Source organism: Coccinella septempunctata, chromosome 5 (assembly GCF_907165205.1).
Source record: "Coccinella septempunctata chromosome 5, icCocSept1.1, whole genome shotgun sequence".
In the NCBI taxonomy this organism is placed as follows: Eukaryota; Metazoa; Arthropoda; class Insecta; order Coleoptera; family Coccinellidae; genus Coccinella; species Coccinella septempunctata.
The window spans coordinates 32,849,378-32,869,074 of record NC_058193.1 but is presented as its reverse complement, the minus strand read 5'-3'; the positions used below and the strand labels follow the sequence as shown (position 1 = coordinate 32,869,074).

Sequence of the window (19,697 nt, the reverse complement as noted above, 5' to 3'; positions counted from 1 at the left end):
CAATATAATTTTCGGAACCTATCAGTATTTTGCAAATCGAATGGGAAGATGACAGAGCATTCGGAAATGGACCGCTTATCTATGAAGAGCACATGATTGATCGATTGTTTCATCGAAATTTGGCTGACAAATGGAATTCAGAGTTTTGTAGAACGGCCAAGTTGTTCGGACATAGCAAAATTAAATACTAAATTCTGCCATAACAAACATTTCATAGGGTTAGTCTTTGACTCGTACAAATTTTTTAAGAGTAGATTCTTAGATCAAAAGAAACACTTTTTTCCTATAACATTTTTTCCAATTCGGCCCTGATAAAAAGATTTAGCCATTTTAAGTTTTGATAATGAGCTGTTCCACAACTGGAAAAACAAAATTTCCTTCAGAATAACTAGATGAATATGTGCTACTACACACCTGGGGATTTTTTAAACAGAGTTGTATTCAGCCAAAGTACCCAATTTTTTCAAATTTCACAGAACCTTTTTAATTTTTGAATATCAAATCACTCGAAAACGGCGCATTATACGATGAAATATGAAGAATACTCTTATTTTACAAAATCTTCAAATATTCATTAGATAGCGTCCAACTTAGTTTCAAGAGTTGGGTTCTTTGAATTTTTGGTATTTTCATGGTACGTTATGGTCATAATGAGAAAACTGGAAGACGTGGGTAATATCTTGTGATCGAAAACGATTAATCAAATAAATGAGAAACTATATTCCGAAATTCCTTTCATTCGATAAAACCGTTAGTGAGATATAACTGAAAATAACATTTTTGTATGGATTTTCAACAGCCTGTATCTTTTTAACGCAGCCGATTCGAAAAAAATGGTAGAGGAAAAAAGTGTTTCTTTTGACCTCAAGAATCTACTGTTGTAATATTTGTACGAGTCAAAGACTTGCCCTGTATTCGAACTGCTACCTATTTTGAACGTTTCAACTTTTTTTTTCGATCTAGAGTGCAGCGATGTTTTCATTTTCATTATAGATCAACTATAACGTTCAGGAGACATAAAAAGGATACGTTTCATATTGGTAGCTAATATTAATGAACCAAAGATCATTTAAACTCTGGAACTGTATGCGAGCACAATATAATGACGAAACTTGGAAGATTCGAAGATTATGGAAATGATGAAGCTTGGAGTGAAATTCTCAGCGTCCTCCAATCCGGAAATGATCGAAAATCGGTGAATATTGTTTTGTCTAGAAAACGCCATCTGCGACATCGTACCTTCCTCCACATTCACCACAATACAACCGATATTACAACGATAAGGTTATTAGATTCGGTTATTTCCTCGATTGCATGCCAGCAAACAATATTCGGATAGTCTCTCACGAACAAACGTCGGACCCAAACACGAAATTCATATCGAACAAGCTGGATGCGATAAAGTTTCCAGAGTTCGGTCCCAAATCATCCCAAGCCTCGATTTTATTGTGGAAGGCCCATTCTATGGTCCGATTTTGACTGCAACGAAGGGTCTGTCGGTTCACCTTAATCAGGACCGTGTTTTAATGGCTATCTCCCGGTTATGAAACGGCCGAATGGGGAATGTAATCAAATTTGGTGGATTTGCGACCGAACAGGGTCATCCAATTCTGCATGGGTGTGGAATTGGAAACAATGTTCCCAGAAATGGATTATTTTACAGTTAAGATCTTTCTTGTGCAGTTGGTATCGGTTTCAGATACAAGATATGAAGTGTTTTCGAATAATGAATTGATGTTGCCCATGAAATCCATGATTAAACTAAAAACTGAAAGAGGCAACTTTTACTCAGATCAGTTATTTATCCGCCACATGTCTTTCGCTATCACAGCCAATCATGTATACATGTATTCAATATCTATGGTGTTTTCTGATATCACAGGTACCAATAAGATTCTCATATTCGAAAAATAAACCCCCTTAAGACGTCTATGCTATTCTCTGAAGTAAAACTCAACATAATTAGTTTGAGCATGATTTCCAAACATTATTAAGTTCTGTATACAGGGTTAGTCTTTGAATCGTTCAAATATTTCAACAGTAGATTCTTAAGGTTAAAAGAAACACTTTTTTCCTTTACAATTTTTTTCGAATCAGCTCGGTTTGAAAGATACAGGCTGTTGAAAAACCATAAAAACATTTTATTTATCTCACAAAGGGTTTTATCGAATGGAATGAATTTCGGAATATAGTTTTTCTTTTATTTGATGAATCTTTTTCGAACACAAGATACCACTCACGTCTTCTAGTTTTTTCATTATGACCATTACGTACCATTAAAATATCAAAAATTTAAAAACCCAACTCTTGAAAGTAAGTTGGACGCTATCTAATGAATATTCGAACGTTTTGTAAAATAAAAGTATTCTTCATATTTTCTCGTATAATGCGCCGTTTTCGAGAAATCAAAAAGTATCTGTGAAATTTGCAAAATTGGGTACTTTGGGGCTGAATACAACTCTGACCCACAGATGTGCAGGGTCACAGGTCCCTTTAAATTTAAAGCTTCCTTTAAGCCTACTAACGTCCAGTTTCATAATCAAATTTAAAGTCACTTTAAGTTTAAAGCGTCCTTTAATGTCATTTTTAGTAGGGTTAAAGGAAGCTTTAAAATTAAAGTGACTTTAAATTTGATTATGAAACTGAACGTATATATCTTTATCAGGGCCGAATCGGAAAAAATGGTATGGGGAAAAAAGTATTTCTTCAGAACTTAATAATCTATTGTTAAAATATTTGTACAAGTCAAAGACTCACCCTGTATAGGTTTTCTCCAATACTTTAAAGTAGATGGGAATAATCATTAGGAAGATAAGGCCAAAAAGGTTTTCTCAGTCTAAATGAAAATTTGTGAACTTTATCATTTCATATATCACAGGATTGTCGAAGAAATTAGCTGAATATCATGAGGCAGTAGTAGATTAGAATTGTTATTGAAGAATATCAACTCAACGAAGGCTTATTTTAGGGTTTAGCGTTTAGATCATGAGTGTTTTGGGGAAAACATAGATCATATTTAGATATATGTCCTAACTTCTTCAATAAAGAAATATAGTATTTGATGTAGTCGAGCTATTCTTAAGGTGAAGTTGGTTAGACTTGACTTATTTGTCCAAGATATACTAAGAGCAGCCAATGCAGTGTTTCCCTTTTTAAAGAGCTTTCATTGATGCTCATTTTTTTCAATAAGATTCCCTAAATGAGGACCAATTCTGTATCAAACTACTCAGACTAATAAATTGTCCTTTTCGATCATTGAATATCAATATTGATTGAAAAAAAGCTTAGTCTTATCGGCCAGTTATTGTCGAGAACACACAAGCTCACCTCGTTAAAATAGTAAAAATATTTCATCAGTTACAATGGCAGGTTAGAGCAGGACATCTAGGTCGATGTTAACTCATAGCTAAGTCACCGAACACCGTTCACTATCACCCGAGTGATATCTACACTGAGGAATGGTCGTTGAGTGTAACCTTAACAACAATATTTAATTATATAATTTGGCGTTTTGGATTCCTTCCAAATTGTAAAATACAATTGATGCCAAGATATTTTATTTTTACACCAGTGTTCCAATAGGTAACTCGTTAGGGGGACGTATATACACGGTGAGCAAGCGAAAACTGCAGTAAACCATCTCATACTCACTTTTCTCAATAACAGGTAACGAAGATTTTTGAAATTTGGACAGTGTCGTCTGCTTATTGCCTGATTGAACTGTGCTAGCTCTGCAACAAAAGAGAAACACAATGTTAATGAAATTGCTGATGATTACCATGGAATTATACCGAAATAAATGGCTCCTTGACAATTTTTTCTGATGGAATGTAGAATTGGCACAAGATGGTGGTATTTACAGTGTAATATTCGACATATTATCGATGACGAAATCTTGGCCTTACTTTAGGAGTGAGTCATAAATACTGTGAGGGGCCAAAATTGCTAGACACTTTACGGTAAATATACTTTTGTATTTGGCTGACATTGGAGAAACTCCAAATTGTCAGCTGTTGAAAGCAAGGGATGTGAAAAAAATACGAATATCCTTCTCTAAATTGAATATTGACTCGAGGTGAAAATTCATAATGAAGGTATATAGAACTCCAATAGGTATTATTATTGTTAATTTTGGAATCGTTAATTGAAATCCTACATTCCTGTGTTGTTCCATCTGAAATGATGGCTGCATGAAAATGCTAAAGGCGTTGTTGCCGTTAATTGATGTTAAATATTTTTGGAGGGCCATGTTATCAACACATATTTTGTGTGAAGTCACTCTGGATAATTTTCTACAAATATTGAGAGTGACTCTGACGTAATATACTAATGGAAATGAAATTGATAAGGTGCTTTGTTTGCTCTCGCCATGGAATCACATTATTGAAATCGTCTGGATATTGGGAATTCAGGTAGAAAAGTCAACTGAAGACTCGTTTAGTCCTCCATCACCCCCTGCCCGATGGGTCATGTATATGATTCCAATACAAAAGCTACCCTAGTCATCCATTCCAAGTCTTAGTGGAGCGAATGACCTAAAATGTAGGTATACTTTATGATACATCTCCCCCACTCCTTCATAATCTCTTGAAGTTATTACAGAACCGAAAGATGAAACTCATGCCAAGCACCAACCGTTCAATTAGTATTTCGACCCCGACTACCCCCTCCCTTCCCTCCCAACCCCTTCACGTCGATTTTCTCCGATAATATGTAAAGCAAAAATGCTAACGAACTCCCCCAAGACGACTACTGGAAGCCTGTTGCTGAGCAACCTTGGCGAATTTATCGCCGAATTTCGCTGCATTATTTCGAAATGTAACTATTTCACCTTATCTGAAATTTTATTTATGCATGCATACGTAAGGTGGATTGATAATGGGAAATTGGACGTGTTTACGTAAGATACAAATGATGTGGAAAAAGCGATAATGAAATACGAGTATGGGCGAATGATTGTTCCCAGAATTCGTTGGTTTTCCATTATTTTCAATAATATAGAGGGTGTCCACCGCATACGAATAGAATAGAATTGAAAGCATCTTTATTTCTGATCACTACAGATAGCAAAAAGAATATAGTGTCTAGAAAAATAGAAAAAGAAAGAAAAAATTTACAATTTACTATACAATTTCCCTGAATCATAAGGCTCCATTTCCAATAGCATTTCATGCATTACTTTTTTAATGTAATTTGGCAACGTATTGAACAGCTCCAGGTAAAAACAGTGGCAAACCTTTTCAGTCATTGTGAGGTGATGTTTAGGATATATACAGGGTCAATCTTCGACTCGTACAAATATTTCAACAGTAGATTCTTGAGATTTAAAGAAACACTTTTCTCTTTTAACTTTTTTTCCGAATCGGCTCGGTTTAAAAGATACAGGCTGTTAAAAACCATAAAAAAATGTTAGGGGTAGGGTTAGTCTTTGAAACGTTGAAATATTTCAACAGTAGATTCTTGAGGTCAAAAGAAACACTTTTTTTCTTAACCATTTTTTTCGAATCGGCTCGGTTTGAAAGATAGAGGCTGTTGAAAAACCATAAAAAATTTATCTCACAAACGGTTTCATCGAATGAAATAAATTTCGGAATATAGTTTTTCAATTATTTGATGAATCTTTTCGAACACAAGATATCACCCATGTCTTCCAGTTTTCTCATTATGACCATTACGACAAAGAGTACCAAAGTCAAAGAATATCAGAGTTGATACTCTTTGATTACGTACGGTAAAAATATCAAATATTCAAAGAATCTTGAAACTAAGTTGAAAGTTATCTAATGAATATTTGAACATTTTGTAAAATAAAAGTTTTCCTCGTATTTCCTCGTATAATGCGTGGTTTTCGAGTAATTTGAGGTTCAAAAATTGAAAAGTATCTGAAATTTGAAATATTGGCTGAATACATCTCTGTTTTAAAGGTCCACTGATGTGTGTAGTGCCTTAGATTTAGCTAGTTATTCTGAGGGTAATTTTGTTTTTCCAGGAGAGGCATAGCTCATTATGGAAACTAAAAAAGTCTATATCTTCATACCAGGGCCGAATCGGAAAAAAAGGTGAAGGAAAAAAATGTTTCTTTTGACCTCAAAAATCTACTGTTAAAGTATTTGTACGAGTCAAAGACTCACCGTGTATAGAGTAGGTCTCCCCACTCAGAACTACTTCGACTCAAATCTTTTTCGAAAAGTTGCTTGTTTTGACACTCCTGGGTGTAAACTGCATAGATTGTGAGAATACTATTTTTTCTGAATAAACCTCTACAAGGGTGAAACTGGGAAGGTTTCATCGAAATTTTCAGTGCACAAAGCTCCAAAAATCACAGGGAACGTGAATACCCCCCTTCAATATTTCATAGAACAAACTTCTCTCCTTTGTTTCGTCATCATTAACATTCGAACGTATTGTTCTATGTCGCCCGTTGACCTCAAAGTTCAATAATTCCATTGTTTTTATATTTTCGCAGCCGTTTATATTCTTTCTGTCACGACACCAAAACGGACTTTGCATATTCTGGTTTTCACCTGAAAAAGTTGAAGGCTTCTCGCGCGCAAAAACCGAGAAAAAATAAACAAAACTGCAATTCAATTCTAACACAATCATCGGCCAAGGCCAACTGGGAGCGAATTAATGCAAAAGTTGGATTAATAACTATGAAACCGTGGCTACGTGTTCATTCATAAACATGCAGTATTATTACAAAACCACGGTGGCCGATGATGTTGCAAAGGTTAGGTCAATATCAATGGGACAATTACGATAGTTTTCAATGATGTGATGATGGTAGTGATTACCCCATATTTGGAATGAAATATATCGTCTAAAAATAGGGGAATCCCCCATCTTTTTTGTTTGGCCAGTCATTGAGGAGAAAGCAGTAGATATTCTTCTTCTCTTTTTCTACTTCGTTGTGAATGTTTTACCATGTTGCTTTTCTTTATCTTCTGGTCACACTCTCTCTGGCGCCTAATTTCCACATCACCCTTACCTTCCCTGGATATTCTTATAATGACATCATTGGTAATGATGCTGGAGATCTTCAGTGCTCCAGTGATTAAACAATTGTATTTTATTGACAGTTTTCAACGTACTATTTCACGGTTTAACTTATGTCTTTATCAACTTGTTGGTGCAACTTCCAGAACTACCAATACGCCGTGAAGTTTCCCCAATCTTAATTCTCATTCAAATTCGAATGTTATCTTATCGCCACAAGAACAATACTCGTGAAATTTCGTATGTAGTAGTCCGTTTTGTTGATATCAAGATTGCGAAAGCGCTTATAGTAATTATTTTGTCGCCAGATACTACCCAAACAATATGTTGATTCAATTGGAACCAATTGAATGAAATCGCAGATCACTTATGGCTGTGGACTCTGATACTTCATTGATTTTAACGCGCAATTTTTCGGATGGTTGAGAGCTTCCTTGGGTTTGGTAGCTCATTTTATGATCACCGAAATTTGGGTTACCACGTGGATATGATTTTCTGTTTGGAATATTCAGTTCTATAAAAAAACATTTCTGTGTTGGAACAAAGTGTTCAACTCCAATCATACCATTTTGTACTTTATCTGACCTGATATTTTGTTCAAATAAAGGCTAAAGCTACTGATATTTTTACATAATTCCAATATCGGTTGAGCTAAGCATAAGTGTTAGCCAAAATTCCATATGCTACTTGACGACAAATCTATCTAAACGCTAGTTATACTGCTGAGTCCAGTTGACCTTCTCATAAGAGAATTTTTCACTTATTATGGAATAAGATGACATTATCTACTAGTTTGAGTAGTATTCATGGGGAACGGTTCATTATTAGGAGTAACAAACCGAATCCAATTTCAGGGACTCATTAATTATAAATGAAGATCCAGTTGCAACAGAAGGATTCTCCTATAATATTAATATTTATCGATATCCAAAGTTCTCCTTGATGATCAAATATCAGATGCAATTTTCGCAATAGGTATATGAAATATCGGAATTTAGATGATCAACATTGACCAGTTTAGGATGGAAGTATGATACAGAGTGTTCCATTCTGTCGTCATGACATCTCTTCCTCATAGCATTCCGAATCAACAGCTCATAGTAGGATATTTTCTGGTCAAACAATCAGAAATAGGATTCATATTATACATTTTAGGGCAAGAATATCCTCCAGGCAACCCCGATTTTGTAGGGAGCAGCAGAGTTACGCAATAAATTAAAAGAAGGAAAATCGAAAAATTGGAGTATCGAGCCATCATCAAGTACCTGTATTTGAAGAGGATAAGAGGTAAGCATATTTACGAAGATATGCTTAATACACTTGCTGATCAATGTCCTTCGAATGCGACCGTGAAAAATTGGACTGCAAGTTTCAAAAGAGGTAAATTTTCCATTGAAGATGATGACCGATCGGGAAGGCCAGTTTCTGTGTCAGTCCCAGAAAATATCGATGCAGTTCATGACATGATTTTATCAGACCGTCGAATTGGGCTAAAACGGATATCTGAAGCAGATATATAGAATATTTCATACGTTCATCATATACCTAGTTCACGTCAATTTGGACATGAGAAAAAATGCTGCAAAACGGATCCCCAAATGTTTGAATGTTAACCAAAAGCGTGCAAGGGTACAGGCATCGCGTTCGACGTGTGCTCGATTTGAAAACGATGAAAACGACTTCTTAAACTGAATTGTTACTATGGATGAGACTTGGGTACATTTCTACGATCCAGAAACAAAGCAACAATCGATGGAATGGCGACACTCTGGTCCTCCAAGACCTAAGAAAGTTCGTGTCCATAAATCTGCTGGAAAAGTTCATGCTTCAGTTTTTTGGGATTGCCATGGTGTAATCATGATTGATTTTTTGGATAAGGGTGGAACAATAACCGGAGATTACTATTCGACATTATTGACCACTCTACGGGAAAAAATTAAAGAGAAAAGACGCGGAAAGCTATCCTAAGGTGTTTTGTTTTTGCAGGACAACGCCCCTGCAGACAAATCTCATGTTGCCATGCAAAAAATTCGTGATTTAGGTTTTGAATGACTAGAACACCCCCCTTATTTACCAGATTTGGCTCCATCCGACTATCACCTCTTTCCTCAACTGAAAAAAAGTTTAAAAGATCTGGTTTATCTGGTAAATGGCCCTCAGCCTCAAGTCCTTATTCCCTTGGCATGGCAAGCCAATATTTCTGGTTCCCCGTTTCTCGGCAGTCAATGCATGTGCAGTTAGTACACGCTATTTACGTTTCTTGTGTCCTAGAAACGATACGACATAACAGACAAGGTCGACCTACGTCACAGAAATTATCACGTGGATAATGCCAGCCACAACGTTGGTAATTATTGATGTTTGGATCCATCTACGTTTTCTCGCAAGTTCTAGTGAATCCTGGTTTTACCAGGATGAGCAAGTTGGCTGTTCTACGTTGTAAATGGGCGTGTTTCGTAATTGGAGAATCATTGCATAATGTGAAGGAATAAACTACCAAATAAGAGTCGAGTTACCATTTCTTCCGTTCTCGATTCTCGAGTTCAGCATCGGCCATAATGAACAAAAAAGAGAAGAATAACGCGGTGGAAAGAGCAGTTGGATAAAACCATATGAACCCCAGGACAAATGGATCCTTTCCAACTTCCTGTAAAGTATCGTGCGGTCTCTATCCAGTCGCTACTGAATCTTTCGCTGCTACACAATGGATAAGGATTATCGAACTTTTCAACCTCGGGAAATTTTCCATTTGCCAATTGTGTCAACCTTTGACCTACAAAACCCGGTTCGTATAAGAGTGCTTGGACCGTTTCCAAATCTTCGCTCTGAGTTATGCCTCTGGGGCAGGGCCGTAGCGAAGAGCTTTTCCGAGGGGGGGGGGAATTCGAATTTTGGCGCCCATCTTTAAAAAAAATTCACAGGATATCGAAAAAAACAAGGATATGGAAAAGGTGTATTATGATATGTAATACAAATATGTACCTACAGTTTTTTAAAGAGTTAATTATAAATGAACATGAGTATAAATGAAAATACCTCACAAATATTTCAAGTAACAAGTGTGATAATAAATCTGTGATTAATTAAACTAATCAACGAAACAAGAAAATATTCTCATAAATATTGCTATTCAGATCACACTTTAATTCTTCGTTCTTTTAATAGGCTCCAAGAAGTCACTATTGACTCAAGAGAAAGAGTTGCTGCGATTTTTTTTTCGCATTTCAGTAGAAGCAAATCGTTCAGACGCTGATCAGACATTGTTGTTCTGAGAACATTTTTTACTAACTTAAGTTGACTAAACGTTCTCTCGTTAGTACTGGTACCATAACCAGCAGTTACGACAAATCTTAAAATGTAATCGGCGAGTTTTAACATTTTATATTTCGTTGTCAATACACCAGCTACTTCAGTTAATGATTTACATGATTCGCAATCAGAAAATAAAATCATGAGTTCGGTAAGTAATGCTTGTGGGTCTGGCCTATCTAGCTTTGGCGGAATCATATTGATCAATGCTTCTAAGTACTCCAGGTTAAAATTTTGTGATTTCAGCGGAAAATGGAAAACTTTAAATATTGGATCTAACGTTTCTATTACTGATATCACGTTCAATGATAAATTATTAATGAGCGTGTCTAATACTTGTTTGAACTCTTTTCTATAACATGTATATAAACCTAAAATTGTCTCATTTTCATTTCTGCTATAGAATTTTTGGGGTCCTAATCGACGCCGATGAAATTTTTTAAAGTCTTCTTCAACATTGATGTCGAATTTTTCAGCAAACTGCTTTGCGCTGGCGATCAAATCATCGATAGATGAGCTATTTTCATTCATTGTTTTCAAAATTTGAATGTGTAATTCTAATATATTATTGCAATCGATCACATTTATTTCGGGAGTCTCGATAGATTCAATTAAATTTTTTAGTTTGAACATCACATTTTTCATGAAATAAAGGGTTACAATGAAGTCAAAATTCAAAATTTTCTTCCTCAATCCTGAACTTTTTGTTCTAGAGGTGCTGTCAAAGTCAGTATTTTCGGCAATTTCTTGGAGGAGTTGAACTATCTCTTCGTAGGAAATATTGACGGCCTTTATGCTTTGGGCTCTAGCAACCCAGCGTGTTCTAGACAAATTTCTGAGTTTCAAAGAGTTTTCAATTTTATGTTATGTTTATTTTATTCATGTATCCGTCACATTTGCGGCTTTTTCCGTCTCAATTTTCCTTTTCTGCGCCCTTTTTCTGAATTCCGCTCCAGACGGTTTGAGCTTTTTTTGGCAGGGATCCATAATACGATTAAATGCTTCTAAATGGTTAAACTCATGTGTTCACACCGCTGACCGCTCTGACAACGAGACTTTACAATGCCGCCACTGTAGTTCCCATGAATCGACTAGATGGCGGGGCACGCAGTTTGTTATGATTTCGCGCCTGCGCGGTCTATTTGGCGCCCTTTCGAATGTGCTCCGGGGGGGGACGCTCCCCCCCCTATAGCGACGGCCCTGCTCTGGGGCAAGAATCGAGGGATCGAAAGGAATAATTTGAATTTCATGCTTAATTCTCGAGTATTTGTCGAGAGGTCACTTGATCCCAATAGCCGCCATTATTTCTTATAAAATCTGTGGAAGTGTCTTCGTTGGGTTTCAAGATATAGGGTAGGTATCAGTAGAAATGAGAAAATCGCCGTTGGAAGTTTTTAAATTCATAACCAGGGTGTTCACCCATCCATGTACTGAACTTTCACGAAGCTGCTTTTTTTAATTTCAAGTGATATACGATCTCCATCAAATGGTGCACCACAAGGCTTGGTATAGGTGTTTTACTGCCTTTACCAAGCCTTAGGAAAAAACTCAATCCAACAGTCAAGATCCTCTGAAAAGATCATTGAGATTCCCATACACGCTTTGCAAGACTATATTTCATACTTTTTCGATTATCGCAGAACCAAATCTGATTTTTCGTAACATTTTTCACTTAAAAGACATCGTTAACACGATGGCGTACCAAACAATGATATTTCTTTAATATTTTCACAACATCCTCTCAGATCGTACAGATTATGGGGGAGTTCAAAGCACACTGAATGACTTTGCGTAAGCAGTGACTAATTACAAGGTAAAATTAATGATAAAATAAAATGGCTACAAGGTTTGGCCGGAACAACGCAATTGACCCAATTCACTATGTGCTACTGTTTTGTCGTTGCCATTGAAAAGAGATTCTCAATTGCTCGTTGTGAATTGAAATGATCTTGTACGCTCGTTTAGATCTATGCAAATGAACTTCATGCTGCGACAGCAGACCTCTGTTCGGTTTTGGTTCATGACGTCGAATTATAAATCGACAGATTGAAACCTCCCTGAGTTGAAATCACGAGATTTTGATTGAAATCTTCCAGAATTAATATCAGAATTTAACTTCTACCTATTAAACAATTTGATTGGCTGAAAATCAAGAAAGAAAATGAATATGTGGTCGAAAGACCGAGAAGTGGAAGCCCAAGATCTATCACTCCTGTGCAAGATCGGTTTCTGACTGTGTCTACCCGTAGAGACCCTTTGAGTACTTATCGAATCATTCAACAGCTGCAAACAGGATGCCTGCCATCTAGATTAATTAAAATTTAATGAAGACTGATTGTTTTTGGAAAGGGTTAGGCCCTAAAATCAATATGTGTGTCACAATAAGATGTGATTCATTTCAGATTTTTGATTGGAGACTTCAAAAAACCAATATCATGTGATATTCATACAAAAATCTGTGTTTTACCACGTGTTTCAAGATTTTCATTCACTCTCATCCTACTTGATACATTGTGACGAAATTGTCGAAATTACACAAGAAGATAAGACTCGAGAAAGATTCTTGAAACGCAAATAAACGGAGTTTGCAGGAGAACTGATTTAGAAATAATTTTTGTCCGTCCAAATCCGTTTTAGTTTTCAATTCCTGTTATCTAATCATAAAGTACGCAATTGAGTGTGTTCTATATGCGAGACGTAAATTAACTGTGTATAAAAATGTAAATATTTTCATGTGGAACATGTCGTGATGATAAGTATTCAAAAAAACATGATACCGATTGAGGGCGATATGAAGGTAGATGGAAAACCCAACAAGAAGCTATCGTATTTTCAAGTATTTCATTTTCAACACTTCGTATAAGTAGGTACACTGATATGACAAAAGTGTTTCCTACCAGACTATTATCATTTAAGTCCAGTTGTACAGTTCATATTCGACCGAGTTCAACGTTGAACCTAGTTTAACCTCTGAAAATTGAAGCTTGTCGAAGTTGAGCTGGTTATAATCTTGGACTCTTGTTGAAGTTGAACTGTACAACTGAACTGGACCAAAGTAGAAGCTTTTGTGGGTATCAAGTTTCAATAATATCGGCTTCAACTTTATTTTTCTCCGAAAATACGCTCGAAGACATTGTATTCTGGATGCAGTTTAGTCACTTCTAATGTCACCGAGTGTATTTCCTCTGGAACTCCGAAAACAAGTTGTTTATATAGCCCATTCTCGCGTTACGAGAGCATGAGATGAAACGACCTAGATCTAAATAGACTGATCCACCTATTTCTTCAATAACGATTACCAACATGAGAATTTTCTATTTTTACGCCGGCTTTTGTGGAAAACACGGTTTTTGGGACCATTCCATTGGGCAATGACAACTCGTCATGTGCAAGCTATTTGAAAGATGCCAGTAGGTGGCTGTGACTGCTTCAGTTAGTGACGTGATCAGATGATTGATCTTCATCGCTAACAACATGAAAAAATTACGCTTCTTTTATAGACGCAGGTCGGGTTATTTGAAGGTTGTTCGTACGTCATTGAGTTCATAAACAGTGACGAAAAAGGGGTTGTGTAATTCTTGCTTCAGTCTATGACATTCTCGAGTAAGGGACCCTTCACCCTCCTCATGGAAAATGGCTTTCTTTTTGGTTTGTTGAAAGGTTTGACTTTCTCGGCTTTATGAGCACCTTATAGAAAAAAATATTGTCAATCAGCTTCTATCGTTATTGAGGAAGTTCATACAGGTTAAATTAAATCTTCAATATTCATCAGAAAGCTGATACTTGTAGTTTCAACATTGATTGTCACGAATTTTTCTCTGTTCCCCCTATTCTGGAGCACAAAACGGAGAAGTATAGCAGATATCAGATCATCGAGACTCTCTACCATCATTGAAGCTTGGTATTCACAGAATTCTTTTGTCAATTCTAAGAATTATTAGAAATTCTGGTCAGAAATCGTCTATTTTCATCTTTATCCCCCTGTATCTCCAAAACTGGTCGAACGATTGGCCGAAACCTATTTTCCATAAGAATGGCACTACTTGGTGCTCCTTTGTATAGCCAAGTTGATGAACTTGTTGAAAAATTTGGCAATAATTGTTGGAAATTTTCGAAATTCAGACAGATAACACAAAAGACATAGATACAGAGCGGTGCGATCAGCAGCTTTTTTTACTTGAGAAAAATTGCTGAAAATCACATGTGTGCTTGTATCTTGTAATTTGGCGAGTCGTCATAGATAAAATCAACTCAACGCAATATTATTCAGCTATCTGTGTGCTGATTTCAGTGAAAATCCTTATCTGGATCGAATGATGACCGTTCAATTTTAGGAACATTTCGTATCTTTCGATAACGTCGAGTTGATATTGTTTAGAAAAACTCTCGAAATCGAAACCATCGTCTAAAGATCATTGACTATCGTTGATTGATCGTACTTTTTGAGAGTTGGAAGATTTCGAAAGTACCGGAAATGAGGATTTTTGATAGAAGGACACTGAGTTCAGTAAATTAAAGACAGTTAATTGTTGTAAACAGGCATCTTAAATTGCCCTGTTTTTGATGTAAAAATGTTATACAGCGTATCCCTAATTTGAGATATGACGTCATCGATAATTTTTTTAATGGGATTCCCAATTTTTTATGACTATTCTTAAAGGGTATATCCAGGTATATTATTGACGACTAGTGATGTGATGTGTGACTTAGATGATGAAAAGTTTAGGCCACTTTTTGTGGATGAATGGAGCTGATTAGAAAAATCATTTTTGCGAGTACCTAATAGAATACTCCACGTGGATTCTGAGAAAATAACTTCTTAATTCATAAAAATTTTACTCGATTGTTCTCGTCGTTTATCAAGGTAATTTTGAACTTCCGTTGAATGTATAAAATTACTATTATTATCACAACTGCGATTATATTTCTCATTGAACGAGAAGGGATTAAAACAAACTTGAGAAATCAACGACAAGAATTGACTTCCACCAAAGCAGAAAAACACAGACCAACAGTGCAAAATGTACAGGGTTGGGCTGAAGTCTAGAATAAAATTGATAGGGGATGAACAATTTTGTGAAAATGGTTTCAAAGAATTCACTAAAATGGTTATATTGCTTTGAGTAAAGAAAAAATATATCGACTGAATAAAGGGTGAGTGTTTGACTCGTATAAAAATGTTAAGAGTAGATTTTTGAGGTCGAAAGGAACACTTTTTTCCTATACCATTGTTTCCGATTCAGCCCTGATAAAAATATATAGCCATTTTTTTTCCTAATAAGCTGTACCAACCCTGGAAAAGCTAAATCGTGACACTGCACATCTGTGGATCTTTTAGAAAGAGTTGTATTCAGCCAAAGTACCCAATTTTTGAAATTTCACAGATATTTTTTATTTTTGAACATCAAATTACTCGAAAACGTCGCATTATACGAGAAAATATACTTTTATTTTACAAAACTCTCAAATATTCATTTGATTCAAGATAGCGGCCAACTTAATTTCAACAGTTCTTTGAATTTTAGTATTTTTATTGTACGTAATGGTCATAATGAAAAAAAACGTGGGTGATATCTTGTGTTCGAAAAAGATTAATCTAATAATTGAAAAATAATATTCCGAAATTCATTTCATTCGATAAAACCGTTTGTGAGATGAAACTAAAAAATTTTTTTTATGGTGTATCTTCTAATCTGAGCCGATTCGGAAGAAAGTGTTTCTTTTGACCTCAAGAACATACTTAAAATATTTGTACGAGTCAAAGACTCACCCTTTTTGAAAAGCTATTATTTTTTTGTGTAACATGAGATCAAAAAAAGATACCAAAATATCGATGTGATTTTTATACACGGTATCAGTGATTAGTCCTTGAGAAATAAAATCACAACAATTGTTCCAATATCAGAATGAAATAACCCGAACTAATATGCAGCAAACCGATTAAAAAGCGCCAGTGGAGATTTTTAACGAATTTGGCAGAGATTCGGATAAACCTTTTTCACGGAAAATGCCCACTTGAGCCGAGTAGCATTGGCTATCGCGAAAAATTCGTTTTTACGGCCATCCTCGCATTGTTCTCTGCCAAAACGGGCGATAAATTTTTCATAACATTTATAAAGCGGTTATATAGTCGATAACGAATTATATGCCCCATTGTTGAAATGTTTATGGTTGAAATTGATTGTTTTCAAAGCCTGCTAGGACAAAATTCTCGCGTACATCTGATATTTGAGTGGAAAAAAACGTTCATTCATCGATGCGACGAAAAAAAAAATTTTACTTATTTTAAATTGTCTGAAATTACCTCTAATGACCATAATTTGTTTCTACTGATTATTTTCTCATGTTTTCATCGAGTTGTTAGTACTTCCCATACCTATACACACATTAAAGGACATAGAAATCGAAAACTCATTGATAGTAGTGATATTTCAATAATTTTCCGTAGCACATATTGAAGAAGCAACAAAAAATAACTCCACGAAATTTCGAAAATGTCTTCTTATTGGTACTTTACAACCACAAAATGAGTTTCATTTCAATCAGACCTTCAGTATTGTCAATTATGTGACCTTGAACTTGTCAGACACAACAAAATTCGAACATTCCTAGCTAGGACCACCACAAATGACCAGAATGATGTTTTTTATTCGGATCAAAGAGCTCACAATGATATTTCCATTAATTCGGTCGACTGTCGTTCATTTTTAGGGGTAACCTTGAAATTACCTTGACTATTCGGTAAAATCAAACCGCACTTTCAATAACCATTACGGGTTTTTATGTATGGACTGCAGTGTTCGTGAAAAAACTAAATGGGTCGTTGGGAGAATGGCACGAGGTTACTTGGATTGGAATCAACTTGAATTGCACTTCCGATAGCTTCGAGAATTTCCTGCTCTAGGCATTCGACAAGGATTTGATTTTTTCCGCAATTTATGGCAAAGTGAAGTGGTCGTTTGCCACTTTTGTGGTCTCAGAATGTTCGCAAACATAGTAGCAGTGGAAATATGTTGCAATTTCTATTCAAAGATTCATCATATCCAAAATTATCAAAATATTATATTTTTCATTGTCAAAATACAACTAAGTACGTACATGGATAAAACTAGTAATGATCAATTTAGGTTTAAAGTGGACCACGTTCTATTTCCAAATATTTTGGAGAGAATAAAATGATTTCGAGATTTGGGTGAAGTTTATGAACAGTTTCATTTATTTTTGTACGGTTTTAATGGAGTTTTTTTGTATAACTGTCCAAGATTCGATAATAAAAGAAATTATGAATGAATGTACTGGCTCAGATCAATATTTGACAGAAAAAATGATGTGAAAAATGGTAAAAGGTCCTTTTACTTGAAGAGAGGATTTTCAAAAACCAGACTAATGGTGGTATTCTGCTTTCATCTGTAAGCCAGTCTATAATTTTTCATAAGCTTACAGGAAAATTGCAATTCTGGACGTTTTTAGTGATCTATAGCTTACAGGAATCCGTAACTATTTACGATAAGTAGCTCAAACGTAACACTTCAATGAAGTGTATATAAGTACATAAGTACAATAAGGACATACAAATTACCAAATGAGGTGTTTAAAAGCATCTAGTTTCAGAATAGTTGCCCAAGAAAACAAGAATTATTTTTAACACACAATCAGATTGTTTGTAACACGTCACTAATTGAAATAGAACTTTGATTTCTGGAAACTACACCTATAAGGTACCACATAAATTTAAATTTCAAACGTTAACCATGTTGGGTTTGCGATACCTATAAATAGTTTCCAAATGATATTTGAATTATATCTGGGGAGACCCCACAATAGAATCTTCCTTTAGTCTTTCACATATCGAAATTGTTGGCAGGAAAAATATTTTTTTCGTTGTTTTGACAGCGAATCATCGCGAATGAACTTTGATTCTGGACCGGGTTCAAATCCGTGGTCCAATTACATTCCCGAAATGGATTGCAAAATTGGTGTAACGTATACAAGGCTCCAGCGTTGGAAAATTTCATCTGGAAATATTCCGTTGGAATGGGAGTTTTATTTTAAGTGTCATTTCCTTCGATTAGGATTAGACTCTGATGGAATAATCGATGTGACGAATTAGTGTACAGTAGTATTCCGATTGCGGGAAAAATAACCGCATAGGTTTTATCGGAATTATTTATTCCATTGAAATGTCGATTTAGTTGGTACGATGAGTGATGAAAATATTGGAGAAATGCTGGAGGGGTGTTAGTTTTATCCTTCATCAGGATAACCGAGAGTAGAAGTCAATGTGACCTACTACAGATGAAGTATTTGTGTCACTCAAGGATTTTTCCATCAATTTTCATGTTGGCAAACGAATATGAGGTACAAAAAAGGATGAATTGCGTTTTGAAATTGTTGAGGAAGTTTTCTTGAGTACATTTTGAGGAATTTCCCAGTTTTTCCAAAATTTCTAATCTTCGTTCAGTGTGTCATGTTCGGAATGTTCTGTGAGATCCCAAGTCACAGAGGAATTCACTAGAGCGCATATTTTCCCGATGTTTTCGTAACCCAGATTCGCCAAATCAATCCCACCCCCAATCGGCAATCTCAACTTTTCGTATTCGCGATCCAAAACCGAGCGCAAAATTGGGAATAAAAACGCGAGACCATAGACACACATAAGCTAGACTCACCTGAAGCGTATATTATGATGAGAAAATATAAATTCTAAGTAACAAAAATAAACAAACTATACAATCACCAGTTATAAAAGTAGAAAAATATAAAAATTGTGGACTAGATGATCACCGAAAAGCACTCGCGTATCCGCGCTTCGCGCACACAATGACGCTCGCGCTGAACCAGCGTCGATATATAAACGAAGGTTCTCTATCTCATGCTCTGTGGTCCCCGCGAATGACGTCACGCGACGTCACAGCGGCGTTGTCACGGCAACAATTTGTTTGGGGGAATCTTGACGTCATACTTGGAACGGTGCATTGTGGATGGGCGTTAAAGTGCTGGAGGAGATAAGGGCTGCTGGGGATGGAGCCCTCGATGACCTTCTTTCCTCTGATACTGGAAAACGGCAACGAATTGGTGTAGGACTTCGTTGAGGACCTTCTCTGTACGATTGGTTGGCGTTACTCAAGGGAAAAGCCTTATAATTTCCCCACTCTTCAAAGAGGCTCTATTTTTCAAAATGCTAGGTTGGGTTGGTATATATTAAAGCCATAATCTTCTGTGAACTCAAATAGCAACAATAATTTGTTGCCATTTTGAAGGTAGCTTCGTAAAGCTTCTCTTATGCCTTTGTTCCTATTGGTGATACTCACAATCTTCTCTCGATGCCAATTTTTAATCATTAAGCATGGTAACCTCTTTCTGCCAGGTCCGGACCATTTGGTACATGCTTC

General features: G+C 35.9%; 1 protein-coding gene across 2 annotated transcripts in view; it reads right to left on the bottom strand.

Moving 5' to 3' along the window:
* The window catches only part of LOC123312794 (protein Tob1), a 42,284-nt gene extending 23,140 nt beyond the window's left edge, over nucleotides 1–19,144 (bottom strand). The window contains exons 1-2 of one of the 2 annotated variants that reach the window (XM_044897290.1): nucleotides 18,975–19,144; nucleotides 3,652–3,731 (exon numbers count right to left, since the gene is read on the bottom strand). The gene's annotated coding sequence lies outside the window, so the exon portion shown is untranslated. Of the gene's footprint in view, nucleotides 1–3,327; nucleotides 3,476–3,651; nucleotides 3,732–18,974 lie in introns of those variants that run through there. The other variant, XM_044897291.1, reaches the window with a different exon arrangement.
* Nucleotides 19,145–19,697: the final 553 nt, after the last annotated feature.